The 23901-nt window shown below is 48.0% G+C and overlaps 1 protein-coding gene across 3 annotated transcripts in view; it reads left to right on the top strand.

The window, feature by feature from the left end:
- LARGE1 (LARGE xylosyl- and glucuronyltransferase 1) overlaps positions 1-23901 on the top strand; it is a 354609-nt gene that overhangs the window by 66989 nt on the left and 263719 nt on the right. Inside the window, exon 1 of one of the 3 annotated variants that reach the window (XM_075602523.1) lies at positions 17700-17831. The exons of the other annotated variants lie outside the window; for them this stretch is intronic. The gene's annotated coding sequence lies outside the window, so the exon portion shown is untranslated. Of the gene's footprint in view, positions 1-17699; positions 17832-23901 lie in introns of those variants that run through there. 3 annotated transcript variants of the gene reach the window in all.

Consider the following 23901-nt stretch of genomic DNA (forward strand, 5'->3'; position numbering starts at 1 on the left):
CCGTCGCGTCACTTCCGGTTTCGCGTCACAGGTGAGGGCGGGAAGCCAGAATGGGAGTGATCTCAGCAGTGGATTGCCAGTACTTGCCAGTCCTTCCAGGCGCAGAATCTCTCTAACTCTACGCGTTTCGCAACAGCTTCGTCAGGAGTACCATGCTTATTATTACCAGCTGGCAATATTTAATTTTTCAAGGGCTGTCGCCTCATGTGACAGCCCCTGAACAAATCAAATGTCAGTACGCCCGCGACGCCGCCACAAAGCGAAATATAACTTTCGCTAGCGGTGACGGGTGATGTCACCCGTCCCATCGCGTCGCTGGTCGCGGGCACTATACGCGTGGCCTTAGGCACTCTGTGTCGGAGACAGCAGGGGCCTCTCAGCAGGGCTGCTCTGATTAGGTCCCAGGGTTACTTGCATAACCCCAATAGAACATAGGCTTCCTCTCTAGGAACCTGTAAGCTTCTGTACTTCCATTGCTATGGATGCTAACTGGATAGGACACTTTCCCTAACTACAACACAACAAACAGGGACAGGACAGTATCACTATACAGTACATCACTATACACGGGAACGTATTTACATCACCAACTGTGAGGCTCCTCCGTAACGTCATTTTCTCTCCACCGGGCAAGTATGTGCATCAACACACAGAGAAGTGGGGGTCCATGCACTTTTCTTTTTATTTGTGGCTTCTTAATGCCCGATAATGAAACGTTTTTACGTTTCTTACATTTGCTGCAGATTTTTAGCCAAAGATGTTTTTGCGTCCTGCGATCTGCCAGATTTTTCTGATGCGGATGTAAGAAAACAAAATGCCGCGTCCCATACATACGCCCTCCTTGTTTTCGGCGCACCATGCAACTCTTCCTACTGACATTCCGCCAAATCACAACCTGGGGCAAAATCGGATCAAAGGACATATGTAGCCAGACTTCCCGTGGCATGGAGTGCGTGGCTCCGTGACCGAAGGCGGCCCGGAAAGATTTAACGTGGCGGGTGGTCCCGTTGAAAAGAATGGACGATGTGGCCGCAGTGATCTCCCCCAGCGCCTCCGTTTTTCAGCCTTTCACCCGCGGCCACACGAATATTAAGTCTGGCTACATCCTTACATTGGGGGGGGGGTGAGATTCCTTAGCATGTAACATGTGATTATGGCTCAGGCTATTACGTCTCTGTGGGGAGCTCCAGTGAGAGATGGTCCTTTTGATCCAGTACAGGTAGTCCATCAAAGTGAATGGGCAAACACACGGACGCCGGAGGGGGGGTTGGTGGAGCCGGGATAACTGTCTCGGGCCCGGCCAGCCCATACCAGAAGTTGGGTTCTCCACTGCCAGTCTCACAGGTTCTGCGGGCCCACTTCCCCTCTCTTCCCCCCACCCCCCCAACTTAATTATTATTCAGCATCTCCCCACGCTTCCCTCTGCTCTGGGGACCAGGAGCTTCTGGGTACATTGTCCCTGTATAAACACACACACTGTACTGTAGCTAAGTATTCTTTGCCTACTCATATGAAAATTGAAGTGGCACAATATAAACGTAGGAGCTTACTTCAAGGGCCTGCAGAGATCTTTCCTGTGCATTACACTGTCCCAGAGTCCTCTCTCATCGAAGGGAGCACATTGCTAAATGAAGAGCCTCAGGTTTGTGTTCTGAGTAGTTATCACATTAATGCACATTCTCTGAGCAGGACAAGTTTTTGTTTTCTATTGAGCTACAAAATGTTAGATGTTGGCTGTGCCACATGCCCCCTGCAGTAATGCGCACGTTGTGATTGGCTGTGCCACATGCCCCCTGCAGTAATGCGCACGTTGTGATTGGCTGTGCCACATGCCCCCTGCAGTAATGCGCACGTTGTGATTGGCTGTGCCACATGCCCCCTGCAGTAATACGCACGTTGTGATTGGCTGTGCCACATGCCCCCTGCAGTAATACGCACGTTGTGATTGGCTGTGCCACATGACCCCTGCAGTAATGCGCACGTTGTGATTGGCTGTGCCACATGCCCCCTGCAGTAATACGCACGTTGTGATTGGCTGTGCCACATGCCCCCTGCAGTAATACGCACGTTGTGATTGGCTGTGCCACATGCCCCCTGCAGTAATGCGCACGTTGTGATTGGCTGTGCCACATGCCCCCTGCAGTAATAAACACGTTGTGATTGGCTGTGCCGCTCCTCCCTGTCCCCTGCAGTAATACACAGGGTGCAGGCATATGGAAAGAAGTCTCTGACCTTGGTCTGTTCGTGTGTGTGTGTGTGTGTGTGTGTGTGTGTGTGTGTGTGTGTGTGTGTGTGTGTGTGTGTGTGTGTGTGTGTGTGTGTGTGTGTGTGTATATATAAAACACGAATAGACGATACCGTTCTGTGGTTAACGAAATGCTTTTATTTGTGCGAGCTTTTGAGATACAATGGATAAAGTAAGATTTTTTTTACTTAAAAACAGTGCATCTTGGAATGTATCTGTGACTGAAACCTGTCACCGGAGAGCGTCAAGTTGTCAGCAGAAACCGCGGTTGCGGGCTGTGACATCTGAAAAAGCGAGTCCGTCTTAGGGCGCAAGTGAGCTAATGGCTGAGCAGCGTCTCTAAAGAATCAACAGCAGTTTTAAAAAAATCAGAAACGCCTACGTATTTTAAAATATGTTGTAAACTGTTAAAGGCCTTAAGTACCAACATATTATTTCTAATCTGTGTTGCGTTAAAAATGTCAGTGCTAAAAAGTAATAGAAAGCTTCAATATAAATGTGTGTGTGATGTTTGAAGACTTCATTCACGACACAAACAAATTGTGTTTGGCGCGTCCCTCATGTTGAATACCTGATGGATCCAATTTATATTACAAGAGAATTACGTGTATTTGTAGTTATCGCCGTTAATAAGGTGCAGGATACGGAGGGCAAATTCTCGTAGGCATATGCAAAGAAAAAGAGGGGGAAATAGTGCCACACAGCAAACAAACAGGATGGAAAAACACATTATCTCCCACTCACATGGTGGTCAGAGGAGAGAGGAGGAGAGTGGAGGAGAGTGGAGGAGAGTGGAGGAGAGTGGAGGAGAGTGGAGGAGAGTGGAGGAGAGTGGAGGAGAGTGGAGGAGAGTGGAGGAGAGTGGAGGAGAGTGGAGGAGAGAGGAGGAGAGAGGAGGAGAGAGGAGGAGAGAGGAGGAGAGAGGAGGAGAGAGGAGGAGAGAGGAGGAGAGAGGAGGAGAGACACTGACTGGCATTGAGAGTTTGAAGCAGGGGAGCCTGGTTCAATTCCCGGTGTCGGCTCCTTGTGACCTTGGGCAAGTCACTTTATCTCCCTGTGCCTCAGGCACCAAAAACATAGATTGTAAGCTCCATGGGGCAGGGACCTGTGCCTGCAAAATGTCTCTGTAAAGCGCTGTGTAAAACTAGCAGGGCTATAAAAGAACCTGCAATTATTATTATTACTAAAGCCTTTCAGTGGTGACAGAAACCTCGGTAATGCAGGGTTAGAAATAAGGGTCAGAGGTCCAGTAAGGTGTTGGACCTCAGATCCTCCGCTCATGAAAATAATAAGAGAAAACGGACCATAGAGCAAATCTGCAATTTACTAAAAACAGACAGGGAAAAAAAGACAAAGCACTCACACAGGGGGCGCTATGTCTCAGGCATTGCGACCACCCTGTGTCCAGGAGCCAACACCAGGGCCGCTCTATACATTAGGCCGACTAGGCACAGTGCCTCGGGCCTACGAACCTTTTAGGGCCTACAATATCTCACTTGAAAAAATACCTAAACAAAAAAAAATCACAAAATAAGAGAAAACAGCCAATTTTAATTTAAAATGCCTTTGAAGTATCGATACCTTTAAATATCGAAACAAAAGTATTGATGCCAAATATCGCTCGTATCGAAAGAAACAAGCAAACGATGAAATTAGCATAAAAATGAGCAAAAATATCGGGGACACAGGCCTCTAGAAATAAAAGTGTCTAGGGCCTACGAAGGTCTTAAAACGGCCCTGACCGACACAGACGGCGCAGACCAGCCTCACTACGATCCAAAGGGGTGACGTGTCTTCCGGAAGCGTCGCCGTAACACCAGGAAACCGGGTGAAGATCCTGCAGCGTCTGGTCGCGCTCCTTTGCCCGATGTGTTTCATTCCATAGCAACCTCCTCAGGGGGTATAATCCATGATCAGAATGTCCACCTTGAAATAGTCCTTGATTGCATGACGTTACTCCACAAAAGGATGCAAAATAGCAATGTGCATAATCAAGTCCCAATTAAATTAGCTACAGACTTAACTAAACTGAATACAATGGGTAATAAAAGCTACAAGGATAAAGAGAAAATAGTTACATATATAGTAAAGATATTAGCAGCAAAAAAAACAATATAACAGAAATGATAGAAAATTACAAAAAGGACAAATTAATTGCAAATCTCTATAATGTGAATTCATACGTAAAGCAACGGGGGGTTAAAAATTGTTTCATTATGAGTACATAACCTGATGCTAAAGTGATCTCAAAATAGAGAAGTGTAAATAAGTGTGCATTCAAAAATGCACACTCACCGATTTAAAAAGCCCAAACACAAATTGTAATACTTTTAGATTGTAGCCAATAGTCTGAGGAGAAAGGGAATAAAGGATCAAAAAATAAAATGATAAATAGTACAAATGAAAATGTATCTCAAAGTACATATGCATAGAGCAAACGTTAATTAAATACTGAGTGTAAATGTAATAGAAATTGTGTAAAAATATCACTCGCGTATTAAATTCACAATGGGGGGGAAAAAAGAGAGAAATAACACTGGTATAGTGTATTGTAACAGAGCAAACTCAGAACATGGGAAGGACCTTTATGTCAGAAAAGCATTCATGTCAAATTGTACATTAAGCCAACGGGGCTTGTAGAGCACATGATCAGTGAATCCATAAGTACTCCCGTTGTGATATATCTGTAACTCTATTTAACGCCCCCCCCATGAATTATTTTTTATCTGTTCTATCCCTATGTAGGTTAGACCTTGAGGGTCAGATCCGTGGTGTTTTTTGAACTGCAAAAAGACATTAGGGGATTCCAATCCTATCGATATGTTCCGTATATATGTTGGAGAATACGTGTTCTAAGGGGACGACTTGCGCGGCCCCCATATTGTCGGCCGCATGGACACCTGACCAAGTAAACCACGCGGTCACAGTTGATAAAACTCGTAATATTCAAATTTTCTTTAGTGACAAAGGATTGGAAACAGGCAGTTTCCTCTTGGCCATGTTTACAAACTTTGCACTTATCGCATTTAAAGAAACCTTTCGGTTGATCTGTTCACCATCCACTATTATCTATACTCATGTTTCCTAAGCGCATTCTATCCTTCACATCTGTAGCTTTGGTAAACCCAAGCTGTGGTACATTTGGTAAGAAATCTTTCAGAACATCACCCTGTTTAAAAATGTGCCAGTGTCTCTTCGCTGTACTGTTGATCTTATAGTTGGTGACCATATTTGCCCTGACAAAAACCGTGACAAATGTCACGCATGTACGATCGGCACTTACGCGGTCGGCGTTTGCCGGTCACTCATGCGCAATCGGAGCTCGCCCGCCGCGCATGCACGAGCAACCGGCAAACGCCAATCTCGTGTAGCTGGCAAGCGACAATCGCGGCCGCGCGGCCAAAGGGATTCAAAAACTGGGACAGCGCCTGTAAGTCAGGACAGAGCCCTGAAAACCAGGTCTGTCCCAGCTAAACGGGGACATCTGGTCACCCTGTCTTGTAGGCAGCCTTATTGAATTGTGTGACAAATCGAATAAAATCCGCCTGTGATGTTTTAACTTTCTTGTGTTCTATCTAAATTCGCTGCCTTTTCTTTAGCTACAGTAACGTGCTCCAACTTGTAATGCCTTATATAAAACGGCTCCCTGAAGTGAGTGCCTGTTCATTATAAGTTTGCATATTTGCGCGGCTCCTCCTAATCCGGCGAAACGGTCAGTATGGTATACCGTATTAGATAACCACTTTTTGTGATGGCAAGTACCGTTTAAAATGAAATGACTACAGTCAACTTGTTTAAAGTAGTTTTTTGGTGAGCAACATAAACATTTATTCTCAAAATAAATTAGTAAAATCCAGAAAGGCTATTTGTTGATAGTAAATATCAATTTTTAGTTTAACATTATTCATAACAGCCATACTGTGAAAATAATGCATTTTTTAACCTATATAATAAAACATCCGCGGCGCGTCAAATACATTTCTGGGTTGATACATAACAGCTTTATTCTGCGCTAACGCTATTGGGGTTTAGAACTTGGCAGACGATTTTAAAGGTTTTTTTTGGGAGTACAGAAGCAAATGCCTTTCCATCTGTACACCGAGCGCAGTCCAGTGACGTGTGCCGAAACAATTGCCGCAGACAGTAACATTTGAGGTCAGCACACAGGCGCAATTGAAATTTAACAAGTGCCAATTATGTGCCAAAAAAAAGCTGTTTGCGACGCTTTGTTAGTAACCCAATGCTTTGTAGTGTTGTCACAAAATGTCGATCTGGGACATTTCGTCGCGGCCACATGACCGCTGGCGCTTTGCTGTAACTCACCCCACTGCCAGAACACCTGCCGCCGGCAGCCACTTTGCTGCGAAGATAAGTGCGTAAACCCCCTACCCAAAGGCCTTACTCTAAAACCCGCCCCTACCCTAACCACTAAACCCCTTAATTTAACCCTCTACCCTAACCACTAAACCCCTTAATTTAACCCCTTACCCTAACCACTAAACCCCTTAATTTAACCCCTTACCCTAACCACTAAACCCCCTTAATTTAACCCCTTACCCTAACCACTAAACCCCCTTAATTTAACCCCTTACCCTAACCACTAAACCCCCTTAATTTAACCGCTTACCCTAACCACTAAACCCACTTAATTTAACCCTCTACCCTAACCACTAAACCCCTTAATTTAACCCCTTACCCTAACCACTAAACCCCCTTAATTTAACCCCTTACCCTAACCACTAAACCCCCTTAATTTAACCCTCTACCCTAACCACTAAACCCCTTAATTTAACCCCTTACCCTAACCACTAAACCCCCTTAATTTAACCCCTTACCCTAACCACTAAACCCACTTAATTTAACCCTCTACCCTAACCACTAAACCCCTTAATTTAACCCCTTACCCTAACCACTAAACCCCTTAATTTAACCCCTTACCCTAACCACTAAACCCCCTTAATTTAACCGCTTACCCTAACCACTAAACCCCTTAATTTAACCCCTTACCCTAACCACTAAACCCCCTTAATTTAACCCCTTACCCTAACCACTAAACCCCCTTAATTTAACCCCTTACCCTAACCACTAAACCCCCTTAATTTAACCCCCTACTCTAACCACTAAACCCACTTAATTTAACCCCTTACCCTAACCACTAAACCCCCTTAATTTAACCCCCTACTCTAACCACTAAACCCCCTTAATTTAACCCTCTACCCTAAACAGTAATAAAACTTACCTTAAAAGCGGCACTCGGCGGGGATTCAAGCGGCGGATCGGTTGCGGTGGAGGGTCCGTCTGCGTGCGGCTGAAAGCCGCCAGGTCATTTGGTTTGCAGCGAAACGCCTGTGACCAAATGTCCTATTCCGACAAAATGTGACCTAATCTCTTTTGTGATGAGACTGTTTGTAAGCTCGCATGCACAGATAAACTTGTTTTTCCTTTTGCCGTTTTCTTTACACTAATTACGCTGCCATCATTAGCCAAAGAGATGAAGGCGAAGAAAACACAATTAGCAGATCAGATTAGAATGATACAAACCGAAAGAGAATTGAAACATAATATTTTTTTTACCGGCTGCGCAGTGACTATGTTACGTGCCATGTGACGGGGTCTTTCTAGAGGAACTGATAACATTAGGAAGATGTTTAAAAAAACAAAAACGCCTTTTGTTTCCTTGTTGTGTGGGACTGATCTTTTCATTGACTGGCTTAAAGACGCAATCCATTATTTTACATAGGATTGAAGCAGAGGGGGGGGGGGGTCTCCAAACCTGAACCCCATTAATTTCAGCTCTAGGGACCCCCTGCTTCCCAAGATACAGACCTCCGAAGGGGGTCCCGGTATCTCTGCTAAGTTTAACGCTCCCGCGTCACATTGGCCAATAGGAAGCCGCGCTGGATGATGTCACGGCTTCCTACTGGTCGGCAGGGCGTGGGAGCGTTGAAACGCCGCCACTACGTGATCCCTGTTACACGAACGGTGCGGCTATCGGCACCCCCTACAGAGGTAAGCATCTCCGGAAGTATGGGGTTCCCGGAGCTGAAATGAAAGGGGTTCAGCTCCGGAGACCCCCTACTTTAATACCGCGATTTAAAAATCCGTTGGATTGCATCTTTAAGAGTTGTTTGTGGCTTTAATTATATTTCATTCAAATTATGCATCTCCATAGGAGCAACTGGTGCAATACTGGGTACTATTAATGTCAGTAGGGGCACTGTGTAACTGTGTAAGAGGGGTACTATTAAGTCTGAAGAGGGTAGCTGTTGCTTGTGAGAGGGGAGGGAGCCTGTTGAATAGTAAGGGTGAGCCGAGAGCAATGGGGAAAAAAAAGAACAGAATTTGTGGATTGTGGCAGATAAAAAGAGAAGGGCTGGAGGATTGGAGCTGTAGCAGTTTTATTCTTAATATGGAACAATATTTTCAGGATCTCTCGAGTAACTGCCCTGTAACCCAGACATTGTCACTGCATCATGGGAATCACTGCAAGAGCAAAATCAATAGGCATTGGATGTATTTTTTTGTACCTGCTTTCAGAAAAGAATAGATAATGGTGAAAAGCAGGGGTTTCAGACCTGTCTGATGCATGTTAATGTGCTCACAAGTTACATAGAAGATGAGGTTGAAAAAAGACATTTGTCCATCAAGTTCAACCTATGCTAAATTTAGACGACAGATACTTATCCTATATTTGTACTTACAGGATATTGATCCTGAGGAAGGCAAACAAAAACCCCCAGTGAGACATCATCCAATGATATCTCATAAAGGGAAAAATAAATTCCTTCCTGACTCCAAATATTGGCAATCGGATGACTCCCTGGATCAACATCCTTCCCATGTATACTTATTTGTTATATCCCTGTATACCTTTCCTTTCTTATGAGATGTCCAACCTTTTTTTTTTTTTTAACAAATCTATTGTATCTGCCATCAGTCTCCACGGGTAATGAATTCCACATTGTAACTGCCCTTACTGTACAGATCCCTTTCCTCCAACCTTAAGGGATGGCCCGAGTCCTTTGTACTGCCCGTGGGATGAATAGTTCATTTGAAAGCTCCTTGCACTGTCCCCGAATATATTTGTATATAGTTATCATATCCCCTCTTAGACGCCTCTTTTCTAATGTAAACAAATCTAATTGAGCTAGCCTCTCATATATCAGATTAGCCATCCCCTTTATTAATTTAATTCTTTAAGTGATAGTTTTATTTGCCAGCAAATAATTTGAAAGCTCTTTTAATACCTTGACTTGTGAACGATGTTTAGAAATTGTTCTATGGCTAACGGCTTATTTTGCTGTAGTTGTTTCCAGTTTAAGTGACTGAAAGAGACGGGAAGGGGCCGACGGCCGCGGGACTCTTCCTGTGCGCTTGTCCCAAGGATGAATGTTATTTTAATCTTCATTATCCCACCAATATCACATTGATGGCTGTTCCCAGGAGGGGGCTGGAGCAGGCCAGATGGTGATTGGATTCTAACCATAGTCGCTGCTACTGTTTTTACAGCAAGCTTAAGGGGAGGGAGGAGGGGGGCAGCGATACCCAGGAAAACAGCAAACACTTTATCAGTAGGGAGCATCTTTTCCATTATTACTGTTACATTATGGGGCCACGCAGTGATCTCACACAGATCTAAACCAATTTTATTCTCATTTTCCAAGTGTGTAGGACCGAGCTGTACATCATTACCCACCAGATATTGATAAAGGGGGAGTTTGTAACCGTATTTAACACAGAGGGCTTTGAGCCAGCTGTGCTGAAGCAGGGATTGATTGAGACACTTGTGTTGAAGCAGGGACAGATTGAGCCACATGGTGCTGAAGCAGGGACTGATTGAGCCATCTGTGCTGGAGCAGGGATCAATTGAGCCACCTGTGCTGAAGCAGGGATATTCTGAAAAGCTGACCTGTTGGGGGAATGAGGGGGGTGGGGGGGGGGGGGCCTGAGGACTGGAATTGAGGCCCCCGTTCTATAGGATCCGGATGGATGTAACACCACAGTTGGGTATGATTTCCCTAACGTATCGTTATTTCCCGATGTTATTCTCCTCTCTCAACTTGAACTAACAACCTTTTTCAGTAGGGCCACGCAGTATTAATACTGCCGCGTTATTGGAAGATAGCATAACACTGTGCTACAATAGCATGGCACTAAGGCCGCACTTACAGCCCTGGCGACAGCGACTTAGCGTGAAAACAAGTCTCTTTAATCTGTCACGTGCGCCTATAGTAGGAGTGACGGCGCGACCGAAATCTCTGATGTCAATGAAAATTGATTTTTTTCTGGCGACCGCCGCGTGATGTCAGCGGCCACGTGAGCGGTTCAGCCAATAAGGGTGAACCGCCCCCGCCAAGCCCCTGGTCGCCGTCTCTTGTCTCTAACGCTATTAGCAAAAATCACTGCTACAACGGCGACGGATGACGTCACACCGTCGCCGTAGCCAGGACTATAAGCGCGGCCTAAGCTTTTGCTAATGAGTAGGGTTGCCAGGTGGCTTCTCCAAAAATACTGGACACAATGGTGAAAGGTGCGACGTGCTCGACACACACACACACCTTTCCGCTCCAACTGTTTCCTCCTCTCTTTGGCCCCAGGCTTCTAGCACCTCCTCCTGATTGGCTGCATTGTCCAGCAGCAGCCATTCAGGATGGAGGAAGCTGCCCAACTCCCTAGCAATAGCCCTACTCTGGGAAATCCCGCGGGCCCTCAAGCCGGTCTGGTCACTATGTACAGAGAGGTAATACCGGACACATACATGTCCTGCATTACCTCTAATATTTTACTGGACAGAGTGTCCAAATACAGGACAGTCCGGTTCAATACTGGAAACCTGGTAACCCTACTAATGAGATGCAGTGCGGCCGTTGTTTTTCCACATCATTAGCTTTGAGAATACACGCTAACCTCAGAGAACACGTCAGTTCCTGATTTAGGTAACACCCCGTTATGAACCCTAATTTAACAGTTTTGTGAATCTGGGCCTATTAGTGTGTTTTATATTGTGTTTTTTAAGGTGAAACCGTTGGATTTAATGGATATTTACGTAATAATCCCTGAAGAACAGGGCATTACTGGCCAATAATGCCCTGTTCTGAGGGGATTATTACTATTATAGGCTAAATGTAGGCTTTATTTTTAATTTTTCATTAAAAAAATATACATTTTTGTAGTCATATTGATTTTTATCAGCATGATTGTCTACATTCTTATGCTTTTACTGCAAGTTTATTAAAAGTAAATTGTACACACACACACACACACACACACACACACTGCAGCCCCCTATATACACAAACACACACTCTGCAGTCTCCCCTACACACTGTGCAGCTCCGCTCCTCTACACCCACAAAACACACTGCAGCCCTCCTCCACCCTCTACACTCACAAAACACACAGCAGCCCCCCCCTCTACACCCACAAAACATACTGCAGACACACACTAACAAAACAGACTGCTGCCCCCTCTACATCCATAAAACACACACCAGCAGCCCCCCTCTACATCCACTGCAGCCCCCATGTAAACCCACACACTGCAGACACACACACATACAACACTTTGCACCCCTCCTCCACCCACAAAACACACACTGGAGCCATCCCTCTGCACCTACAAAACACACACCGCAGACACACAAATCAACAATACAGACTCTGCCACCTCTACATCCACAAAACACACACCAGCTGCCCCCCCCCTCTTCACCCACTGCAGCCCCCTGTAAACCCACACACAACAGACACACACACACACACACACAAAACACTCTGCACCCCTCCTCCACCCACAAAACACACACTGCAGCCCTCCTCTACAAGAACAAAACACACACAGCAGAAACACACCAACAAGACTCTGCTGCCCCCTCTACTCCCACAAAACACACACCAACAGAAGACACACTAATAAAACACTCTGCTGCCCCCTTTACACCCACAAAACACACTCAGCAGACACACAACCCTTTCCCTTCACTCTCCTGTGCGGAGCTCTCTGGAGACAGGGTGGGGGAGGAGTCTGTGACTTGCTTTTGCTTTGTGTCCAATCACCTCCCTTGTCTAAGTGCAAATTTCACTCTGTGTGAATGAAAGCTGAAAGCTGATTAACTGAAAAACTTGGCAAGCTGCCAAAAATTCCAGGCCATTACTGATTGGATAATGCCTGGAATTTTAACCAATCAGAGAGCAGAGATTTTAATAATGCCCTGAATTTACCAGCTTTAGCCTATAATTACCAGTAATGTGGGCATAGGATCCTCATACCTAATTGTGTTCAATGAATATATCTGTGTGTGTGTGTGTGTGTGTGTGTGTGTATATATATATATATAGCAAATGGAAATATTACTGTATGCTCATTTGCATGTCTTAGACAGGTCTGCAACCCCATTATCACCCAGCACACAGCGCTTCCACTGCAGCAAGGGATTCTGGGAAATGACATGCAAATGAGCACACAGTGTCACCTTTGTCCCTATCTTGGGGTGAGCAGCGGTGCAGGTTCGGGAACTCCCCAGCCCCTCCTCCAGCTCTTCCCTCTCCTGTCGGGCGGAATTTGGATACCGGCGCGGACAAGGGGAGGGAGCACGGGGGCCAGCCGAAGGCATGGTGCCCACGGCAATCGGCTTGCCCTAAGGCCGACCGTGACTGGGGTGCAGGGGCTTCGGAAAAATAACATCTTTGAGGACCACAGTTGGTCCAGGTAGTGCAATTTGGGAGGAGGACCCAAAAAGAGCCTAGAAATAATGAGCAGTATAGTAATACTTGTGTGCTGGCACAAAGAGAAGGAGAATGAGCATTACATAGCAGCGCATTATACACAGCCCCATTGCATATTCCTAGCAGGTGTTAAAAGATGCATTTATTCTTACCGGTTGTCAAAAGTACAATTTCACAATCTACTGAGTGCATGAGAAGCCGGGGTATCACAGCACCGTTAAGAAGAAAGGGCCAGATCGGCACATGAAACATGAAAGCGGAAAATCCCACGCGGCAGCTTTTAAACATTCACTTAGCAACTCTCACATGTTTGAAAATATTCAGGCTGCATTCATGACGGGGAATCGCATTGTGTCGAGAGATAAGAAACCAGAATTTGTTTTCCCAGCTCTCCTGACAGTCCAACTAAATTACCAAGCAGTCATTAAGGAGATAAACAGGATGGGAAGGGAACAGGCAGGAGGTCAGCATGGTCGGAGAGGAGATGGATGGAGATAGCAGGGAAGGGAAGGGAGCATTTGGGGAAAGAGTGTTGGGCAGAAAGCAATGTTGGAAAGTTCAATTAGTTGGGTCTGCCTCAGACTTCCCGGGAGCCCAAATCACCTGATATTAGCTGACATTCAGAAGGGCCCATAAGCCTAGGAGGGCTTCTTGTAATGGAAACATGGCTCTCCTTTGTGGTTTTCTCTGTGCAGAATTTGCTGTGACAATAATGGTATTTAATTCCTTAGTCTGCCTGCGAGAAAATGAAGGATTTATGGTGGGAGGAGTTAGAGCGATGTTACATTTGTATTCTGGCACAGGTATTAAAGCAGCAGTCCAACCTGCCGTCCAACCTGCCATCCCCCCATCCCCCCCCCTCTTTAATATGTGCATCAATACAATCCACACAATAAGTAATTAGCTAAGTTGCCGATCGATCCGTTCTCCTGCGATCAATCGGCGAAGATTTGGCTCGGGAGTTCATTAAATGACGGTCAGTGTAGCAGAAGAGGACCAAAGATGCAAAGTTCTGTGGGGAAGATCATGTGACCAGGCAGTCACTAGATACAATTGGTGCACTGCTAGAGAGGGCGGGGCTCAAAAAGGGGTGTGCCTGAGCCTATTTCAGAAGAGGAAGCGGATGTGACTTTGTAGATGGTTGCTATAGAAACAAAAAATGCTTGTTACATTATAATACATTAAAAATGTCATTTAGAGTTGTTTAATTTTTTAATGCTACAAGTATTTTCTCATAGTACAGAACTGATTTATTTAAAAAAAAAAAACACACCTGTAGGATATTGTTTGGACTGCGGCTTTAAGAAATGTGCGACTTTCCTTACTTTTCTTGATGGTTTTCTGCGTTGTTTCCTTTAAGTTGACCCAGGTCGTTTGGCGTGCCAAATTCTCAACTGTACAAATACATTGAATAAATACTGTATGTCACTTTTCAGACAGAAAAATAATAAAAATGTCTACTCATCAACGCAGAGCAGACCCCTTTCCTAATTCTTAGACCCCGTAGTTAGGAACTATATTTGGTGAAGAGTATTGAAATGTAAGGCACCTTATATGGGCTTTGCAATAAATAGAAAGCACTCAGCCATGTAGCACGTGTATGTACCCTTTTAAACTGTAGTCCAGGCCTGCACATCTCCAGTCCTTGAGGGCCGCAAACAGGCCAGGTTTTCAGGATATCCCTACTTCAGCACAGCTGGCTCAATTAGTGGCTAAGTCATACTGAGCCACTAATTGAGCCAGCTGTGTTGAAGTAGGGATATCCTGAAAACAGGGCCCATTTGTGGCCCACGAGGACTGGAGTTGTGCAGGCCTGCTGTAGTCTCATTTAAAAAAAAAAAGACATGCCAATCTAGGCCCAAAAGCCTAACCGCAAAAACTACGGTCACACATACTGTGTAATATGCACTTTGCGGTGCTGATGTGAACAACTGATGGCATTGACTGAGCCACTGATTGTTACTAGAGCAGATACCGGCAACAGATTGCTGTACTGCAGGGGTGCGCAACTCCAGTCCTCAAGCCCCCCCAACAGGCCAGGTTTTCGGGATATCCCAGCTTGAACACAGGTGGCTCAATTAGTCCCTGCTTCATCATAGGTGGCTCAATCAGACTGATTGAGTCACCTGTGCTGAAGCAGGGATATCCTGAAAACCTGACCTGTTGGTGGCCCTTGAGGATTGGAGTTGGCCACCCCTGATCTAAGTGGTACTAGTACACTATGATAAGGTCTGATCTGGAAGAAATTAACCCCCTGGCAAGGAAAGGGTTAACACTTCCTGAACATGTGACTACCCTGATGGTTTCCACTGTGCTTCTCCACATAGGTAGCAGACATGCATACTGGGGACATCGACAGGAAAAATGAATTGGCCTTTTGATCCCTGACAGTATATTTGAGTCAGCGCTGGATCCAACCCGATTGCGAGAAGCCCCGAGGTCACCTTTCCTCTGACATTGCCCCAGCGAGCCTGTGCTGGAAGGGAACACAAACCCTCTCCATCTTCAAGCGATAGTTAAAAGAAAATTGAATGAAAGAGGACACATTTTGAGATAATTGGTCCCCAGGGAATTTCTTTAGAGGAAGATAAGTGGTTGATGTTCTAATAATTGTGATGTGACAGAATGCTATAAGAATTGAAGCTATTTTAGGCCTCCTAAGGTCCTACTGAGATTTGAGCATGTGGCTATGGAGGGTACATTCTCATAATGGATTTTGGGGGGAGACTGCAGTGTTAAAGTCTTCTAATAGTGATTTGGGCACATTTTAGCTGTGTTTTTCAGGCAAGGGATGCTTAACTCTACAGGTACGCTGGGATCTTTAAAAGCATACACCCTCTGTGAAAAACATACGGTCTGTTATTGACACCCTTCAATAAAACACATTTTATTTTTTTTTAGCTTTGCGCAATCATATTCAACTCCATTTTCATTCTCTTTTCTTTGTGGTTTTGATTCAATGGGAACTATATGAAGTTGAAGGAATAAGGAGCAAATTAAAAAAAAAACACTTGTGAGCACATTCACATATCTCAGACAGGTCTGCAACACTGCTTTTCACCGTTTTCTCCTAGCATATAGTGCTTCCACTGCAGCAAGGGATTCTGGGAAGTGACATGCAAATGAGCACTCACACACTTAACCCAGGCTGTGCTGAAAAGCTGTGTAATACAGCAGGCATTAGCTTATAGGCGTCCATGTCAAAATGGATTTGAAGCACTGTGTGCTCGTTTGCATGTCACTTCCCAGAATCCCTTGCTGCAGTGGAAGCACAGGAGATAACGGTGAAAAACAGGGTTGCAGACCTGTCTGAGATGTGAACGTGCTCGCAAGTGATTTTTTTTCATTTGCTGTATGCTGGACAGTGGAGGGTTTTTTTGTCACTTTTTTTTTTTTACCCACCATAACTTATTTAAGGTGTGGACGGAGTAATGAAAAACATTGCATTTTGAGGGTCTCCTTCAATGTTTCTCCCGTGTTCAACACCTTCCCTTTCAGAGTGGGCATGTGCTGGATTTTGAGCCTGTTTTTACCGTATAGCAATTAACCACTAGTCCTCTTCTTCCTCCTAAAGGGATATAGGGGAGGTGGCTTTATGGCTTCCGAGGAGCCATAAAACATAGTTGAACTTTGACCCCAACACAACGCCATGGTACAGTAGAATGCACAGGTGGTGGTTAAGGCTGCGGCCTCGCTGGCGCTGACCGTGCTCGTGCTTGGACAGCGGTGACATCACCAGCTCTCCAAGCATGAGCGCTGGGTATCCCAGCTATTTCGCAAGCGCGCGGGGGGGGAGAGGGGGGGGGGCGTTGCAGGCAAGCTGAGCGCGGTTCAAAGTCACTTCTTTTTCTTTATGTAAGCGCCAAGCGTAGGTGAGCGTTAGTGCCCCGCGCACAAGCGAACACGCACCGCATGACCGGGGACGTCAAAATCGAAATTGCAAAAGTAACCTCGCCAAGCACCGCGCGGTCAGCGGCAGCATGGCCGCAGCCTAATTAGTGCTAAGAGAAAAATGCAACGTGATTATGAGTGTTGGCGTATCTACGCTTCGTGCTACAAATTAGCATGAGCATGAGATGAATATAAGGAGCAAGAAGATGAATATATTATAATGGGGGTTGTCTTTGTTTGTTGTACCTCAGTAGAATTGCCAAGCCCACCAGTCTACCTGGTTAGAAGATTTGCATGCAGTATAAAGCCATTCTAAGCTCGTTTCTTAGCCGCTCGGTAATGTATTCCTTGGGTCGGGCCGCTGTGACTCGGAACGGGTTTCATTTGAGCTTTAATAGTAAACGGATGCACTGCATGGCTTAGAAAGAGTTAAAGGCCCAACTTTGACCTCGTTATTCTTCAATTATTTGGACATGAATCAACTTGGGAACAAGGATGTTGAGACGGCTTTTCTGCGCCTGTACCACATGGTAACATCATTCCTCCTCATTACAAGCGGCACAGCAGCAGCACACCTGCCCTTCCCGGGAATTTATTTGCATTCATACACAAGTAAAGGGTAAGGCGCAGGTGAGCTGTAAATGGCAAATGTAATGGTGTCCCTTGCTCAGCCCTAGTCCGGCCGCTGTGCATGTGTACGGCTGGTGGGATCTGCGTGAGGTTGCCAGGCAGGCACCTATTCCCAGCTCATTACAGCGCTCTGCAGCTCCCCAGCACAGACCAAGAGGCAGAGGCTATTAATAGAAGCATAGTGACATTTAAAGTGACAGGAAGGAGCTGGAATGCCACTCGGGGCTGCCTACTGCTATCCAGAATAGTCACAGACATTGGCATCTCTTATTTTGGGACCTGTTTTTTTTCCCTTTTCTGCTTTCACGTGTTCCCAGGAAGAGACGGCTGCAGGAGAAAGGTAAGGCAGGTCTATAGGGTCCGATTGAAACGTCAGGATATTTATACTGAAGTTTCTACAGACAACGCCTTGCAGCCGCCCCTGCTGCTCATAAATATGTACTTTTATTTATTTAATTTTAAAGACGGAATCATAAGTGCTGCTTTGTTTCTTCCAGGAGCCCTGTGGCTCAGGGGAAATTCAGCTGTGGGTACTTGGTGCATCGAAAAATCCAAATGCCCAACAGGTATTAGCAGCGAGGCAAATTAATTGAGGAGAACGTCTCTATAACTAGTGGCTTTTCCCTTATATACTATGCCCTGCGTACATGATATATATTATATATACGGTATATATATATGTAACGGGTATTCTACCCCACCCAATCGCATATATAGTGTGGGTGAGTAGAACATGCAGTGTTACCGGTGTGGTGCATTACCTGTTGGCTCGCAGGAGGGCTGAGCTTCCGCCACGGGGAACCTGGGGCAATTATACTAGGGGTAACCACTTACTCAATAGGTGCAGCGCCTCCACCTGCGATGGCTCCCACCAGAGGGGGAAGTGAATCCTCGCAGGACAAACACAATGATCACATACACAATGGGGTATAATAACTAAGGACTTTACTAACATGTAATACGACACATCACATTCATAATATAACCTGTGTCCCTCTCAGGAGGAGACACTAACCATGACGTCTCGCAGGACGATTCCCCAACACTAGGTGATCCCACCCAGTGTCCAAAGAACCCCACCCAATGTCCCGCACTCTTGCAGAGAATCAATGGGTGACTGCGCAGTCACTATTAAGCTAAGGGCCCGGTGGTGCACTTAGAACTGTAGATACCTGCCGAGCACTCCGGTGCTCGGGTCAGCAACGCTTCACAAAGGGTCAGACGCGTGATGAATCCGTCTGATCCTATCCTGGCGATATTCTCTGTGACCCCAACGTGGGTCCGAACTCCTTCACTGGAACCGCAGCATCCGCTGAGTCCCTTTCTAACGATACAGCAACGTGACACACCCTGCACTACAGGCCGTCCCTATAGCACAGCATCCTTAAGTGGCTTAAGGGTCACTCTCCTAGGGCCTTCGGGGTTGCCTATCCTATATAGGTAGGTCTTGTACCCACCCTACTCATAATACGGGCCCTGGGCCATGGATCCCCGGACTGGTTACCGCTATGAACCCCCCCCAGTTGCCTCGTACTACGCGCAACGCCGCCCTGGGCTATGGCTCCCCGGATTGGTTACCGCTATGAAACCCCCCCAGTGGCCTCGCCACTCGCAACACGGACCCTGGGCTATGGCTCCCCGGACTGGTTACCGCTATGAACCCCCCAGCTGTCTCGTGCCACTAATTCACAACAGGACCCTGGGCTATGGCCCCCCGGATTGGTTACCGCTATGAAACCCCCCAGTTGTCCCTATCTTCCCTTCTGTTCCCCAGTGCCAACTAAAGTAAGTGACAGGTTCCCTATCCTGAGGGCTATCCCTGGCAACACTCACACTACTGGGGGACTCAGGGCCATCTTGGGCCAAGGGGGTGCTGGCCTAGTACAGGGAGTCCCTCGCTCCTGTACCCTACCTCCTTCCCTTGCCTGCTCCTTCCTCTGACTGACAACGTAGCTGCAAGCCCGCCAAATGTATCCACTTGCTCTCCTGGCAGTCCTGCAGCCCTATTGGCTCCTATGAGGCACCTGGTGCCTGTCTCCCTATGCCTCCTGGGAATTGTAGTCCCAAGGCCCTTACTGTAACATTGGGGCCGCGTGCGCGCCTTCCCTGTGCTTACACTAACCCCTAATGGCCGCCGCAATCTCTCCCTACCTCTCGCGCTACTCTCCTGGCTGGCTCCTACACTCGCGCGATCTTCTGCGCATGCGCGACTATCTCGGGCCGCCGGGGACTCTCTGCGCATGCGCGAACCGGCGCAACATGGCGGCGCCCTGTGCAAGAGCCGCCGGAGATCTCCTGCACTCCGGCGAGCTCCCTCCTCGGCCCCCACCCTCCTGAATGGCCGTCGGGTCTGCTGCTTGCCGCTGGCAGTACCCGACAGCGTCCGTGACCACGGAGGCGCCCGGGGGGGTCGCAGGGGGAAAAAGATGACCTGGCTACACTCTCCCCCTGGTGAAAAACCCAACGCCCTCGCTTGGGGAACGACATAACATGGTACAATTTTACACACTGAAAAATGGCATGGCATACCCCGTACACTTAACAGATCGACTGCAACATCCTCAAAACATGGCATATCACACCCACTATTACCCGAGGCCAGCTGAGTATCAGCTGCTTGCTGAGACCATTTGTGGGGTGCCCCTAACTGATCAGGTGGGGGTACCTCACTTTTGCGTCCGTGAGCCTCTCCCAGAAAATTCTCTTGAAGAGCACACTCTGGGGTGACAGTCACTGGTTCAGTACTACTTCCTCCCCCTGGTGGAAGGAATAGCACAGTGTCTTTCAACCCGGTCTTTACCTGGTCATCCACGCCTTGGAAACAGCAGGCCAGGCGGCCAAGACCTTTCCCACGGTCCACTACTTGGCGGATGGGCCGCTTCTCTTTCAGCAAAGTCTCTGTTTCACCTGGCAGGGGGTAAAGGGTAGATACCTTACCACTGCGGTGATTCACGGTGTCCAACAGGTCCTCGGGGACGCTGTCAGTTCCCACCTTGGTAGTATCGGGACCTGTCCCCAACTCTTCTGGGACAGTCCACTCACTGACTCGAACTTCGGGAGCGTTGGATCCCAGTCCTGGGACCACTTGTGTCGGAGCACACGGGCTCACACTCCGCTCAGAAGCCGCAACTCTGGCCTTCTCCACGGCCACCTCCATCGGAGCCTGTGGGGGGCAAGGGGGTTCCTTACCACTCGGCTGGCTTGCGATGGGTTTCTCTTCTTCTGGCACGATAGGCAGTGGGCACTGGTCCACTCGCACCACTGGACAGCTATCTTCTAGGGGGGACACCTCCGCCAGGACGCGATGTCGAGTGGAACCATTCGCCCAGGTGTCCAGACTTAAGAAGCTATCGTGCTCCGCGGTCACCCGGAGGCTCACACCCAACACCCCTGGGGCAGTCAACTCACCCCTGTCGTCGTCAACAGGTACTGATCCCAAGCCTGGGACCGATGGTACCTCTGTAGGCCGGACTGGCCGTGGTAGGGCACACAGGCCCACAGCAGGCTCTGTATGCTGTGATTCCTCTGTCTCCTCTGCTGGTTCGGCATGCTGGGGAACAATAGACTTCAATAACCGCACACCGCAACACTCACAGTAGGACCACCATGTCAATGTCTCTCTAGAACAGTCACAAGTGGGGCTAAAACACTGTATGCCCATTTCTCCTTCCACCTCGATGGTCCTGTAGTCGAGGGGTAACCGAGACACTTTGGCTCCCTGAGCGTGGGCTTCTTGCAGGCAGGAGCATATGAAGAGAAGAGAATCTACTCCGGGCGCACGCCAGGCCACATACATATTGGGGTGTATGTCCTGACAGTCTATCTCGGTTTCCTGCTCAGAAAGAAAATATTCCATGTCCACGACAATGCCTTCCTCCTCCTCTTCCTCCTGGTGAATAGAAGGGTCTAATGGCTGTTCACTGTGCTCACTCCCCCTGGTGGAATTTAAAGGAGGGGTGTGCTCTATCACTGAGTGGCTCACATTACGGGGGCGGGGCTCTGGTTTTCCCGCCAGTCCCGGATGGTTTTCTGTAACCTTTTTCTGAGCAGCCTGGCAGTCAGAAGCACGTGTGTCATCTTGAGTTGGCGGGAGCCGCCATTTTAGGTGGGACTCACTGTTAGCATTCCCTGCTGCAGGAGCCTCCATTTTAACTACAGTCCTGTCAACTACACTGCAGCTTTTTGCATAGATCATGAGACAGTCCCCTGCGGAAGACTCGGGGAGTGTTAATACATGGGGAACAGTCTCTAGGCATATGTCATGCGTGGTGAACAGGAGATAGGTAATCCCCCGGCCGTCAGTATCCAGCCTTAAGTCTGTCACCCGGGCAGTGGCCAATTCCGGGCAAGTTCTTACTTGGGCGCGCATAGTGGACAATTGCGTATCATGGGATACTCCGGCCACTACAAACACGCGCCTTGGGGATAATTGCCGCGCTAAGGCCCAGTCATCGACGTCTTGCGGTGACGGCACCGCCATGATGAAAAATATGAATGGGACAATTTGAAAAACTGCAAACAGGGCACCCCAGGTCTATCTCAGCAGCGCCTCCAAATGTAACGGGTATTCTACCCCACCCAATCGCATATATAGTGTGGGTGAGTAGAACATGCAGTGTTACCGGTGTGGTGCATTACCTGTTGGCTCGCAGGAGGGCTGAGCTTCCGCCACGGGGAACCTGGGGCAATTATACTAGGGGTAACCACTTACTCAATAGGTGCAGCGCCTCCACCTGCGATGGCTCCCACCAGAGGGGGAAGTGAATCCTCGCAGGACAAACACAATGATCACATACACAATGGGGTATAATAACTAAGGACTTTACTAACATGTAATACGACACATCACATTCATAATATAACCTGTGTCCCTCTCAGGAGGAGACACTAACCATGACGTCTCGCAGGACGATTCCCCAACACTAGGTGATCCCACCCAGTGTCCAAAGAACCCCACCCAATGTCCCGCACTCTTGCAGAGAATCAATGGGTGACTGCGCAGTCACTATTAAGCTAAGGGCCCGGTGGTGCACTTAGAACTGTAGATACCTGCCGAGCACTCCGGTGCTCGGGTCAGCAACGCTTCACAAAGGGTCAGACGCGTGATGAATCCGTCTGATCCTATCCTGGCGATATTCTCTGTGACCCCAACGTGGGTCCGAACTCCTTCACTGGAACCGCAGCATCCGCTGAGTCCCTTTCTAACGATACAGCAACGTGACACACCCTGCACTACAGGCCGTCCCTATAGCACAGCATCCTTAAGTGGCTTAAGGGTCACTCTCCTAGGGCCTTCGGGGTTGCCTATCCTATATAGGTAGGTCTTGTACCCACCCTACTCATAATACGGGCCCTGGGCCATGGATCCCCGGACTGGTTACCGCTATGAACCCCCCCCAGTTGCCTCGTACTACGCGCAACGCCGCCCTGGGCTATGGCTCCCCGGATTGGTTACCGCTATGAAACCCCCCCAGTGGCCTCGCCACTCGCAACACGGACCCTGGGCTATGGCTCCCCGGACTGGTTACCGCTATGAACCCCCCAGCTGTCTCGTGCCACTAATTCACAACAGGACCCTGGGCTATGGCCCCCCGGATTGGTTACCGCTATGAAACCCCCCAGTTGTCCCTATCTTCCCTTCTGTTCCCCAGTGCCAACTAAAGTAAGTGACAGGTTCCCTATCCTGAGGGCTATCCCTGGCAACACTCACACTACTGGGGGACTCAGGGCCATCTTGGGCCAAGGGGGTGCTGGCCTAGTACAGGGAGTCCCTCGCTCCTGTACCCTACCTCCTTCCCTTGCCTGCTCCTTCCTCTGACTGACAACGTAGCTGCAAGCCCGCCAAATGTATCCACTTGCTCTCCTGGCAGTCCTGCAGCCCTATTGGCTCCTATGAGGCACCTGGTGCCTGTCTCCCTATGCCTCCTGGGAATTGTAGTCCCAAGGCCCTTACTGTAACATTGGGGCCACGTGCGCGCCTTCCCTGTGCTTACACTAACCCCTAATGGCCGCCGCAATCTCTCCCTACCTCTCGCGCTACTCTCCTGGCTGGCTCCTACACTCGCGCGATCTTCTGCGCATGCGCGACTATCTCGGGCCGCCGGGGACTCTCTGCGCATGCGCGAACCGGCGCAACATGGCGGCGCCCTGTGCAAGAGCCGCCGGAGATCTCCTGCACTCCGGCGAGCTCCCTCCTCGGCCCCCACCCTCCTGAATGGCCGTCGGGTCTGCCGCTTGCCGCTGGCAGTACCCGACAGCGTCCGTGACCACGGAGGCGCCCGGGGGGGTCGCAGGGGGAAAAAGATGACCTGGCTACATATATATATATATATATATATATATATACCGTATATATAATATATATCATATATATATATATATATATATATATCTATATATATATATCCTTC

Source organism: Ascaphus truei, chromosome 5 (genome assembly GCF_040206685.1).
Source record: "Ascaphus truei isolate aAscTru1 chromosome 5, aAscTru1.hap1, whole genome shotgun sequence".
Taxonomy (NCBI): Eukaryota; Metazoa; Chordata; class Amphibia; order Anura; family Ascaphidae; genus Ascaphus; species Ascaphus truei.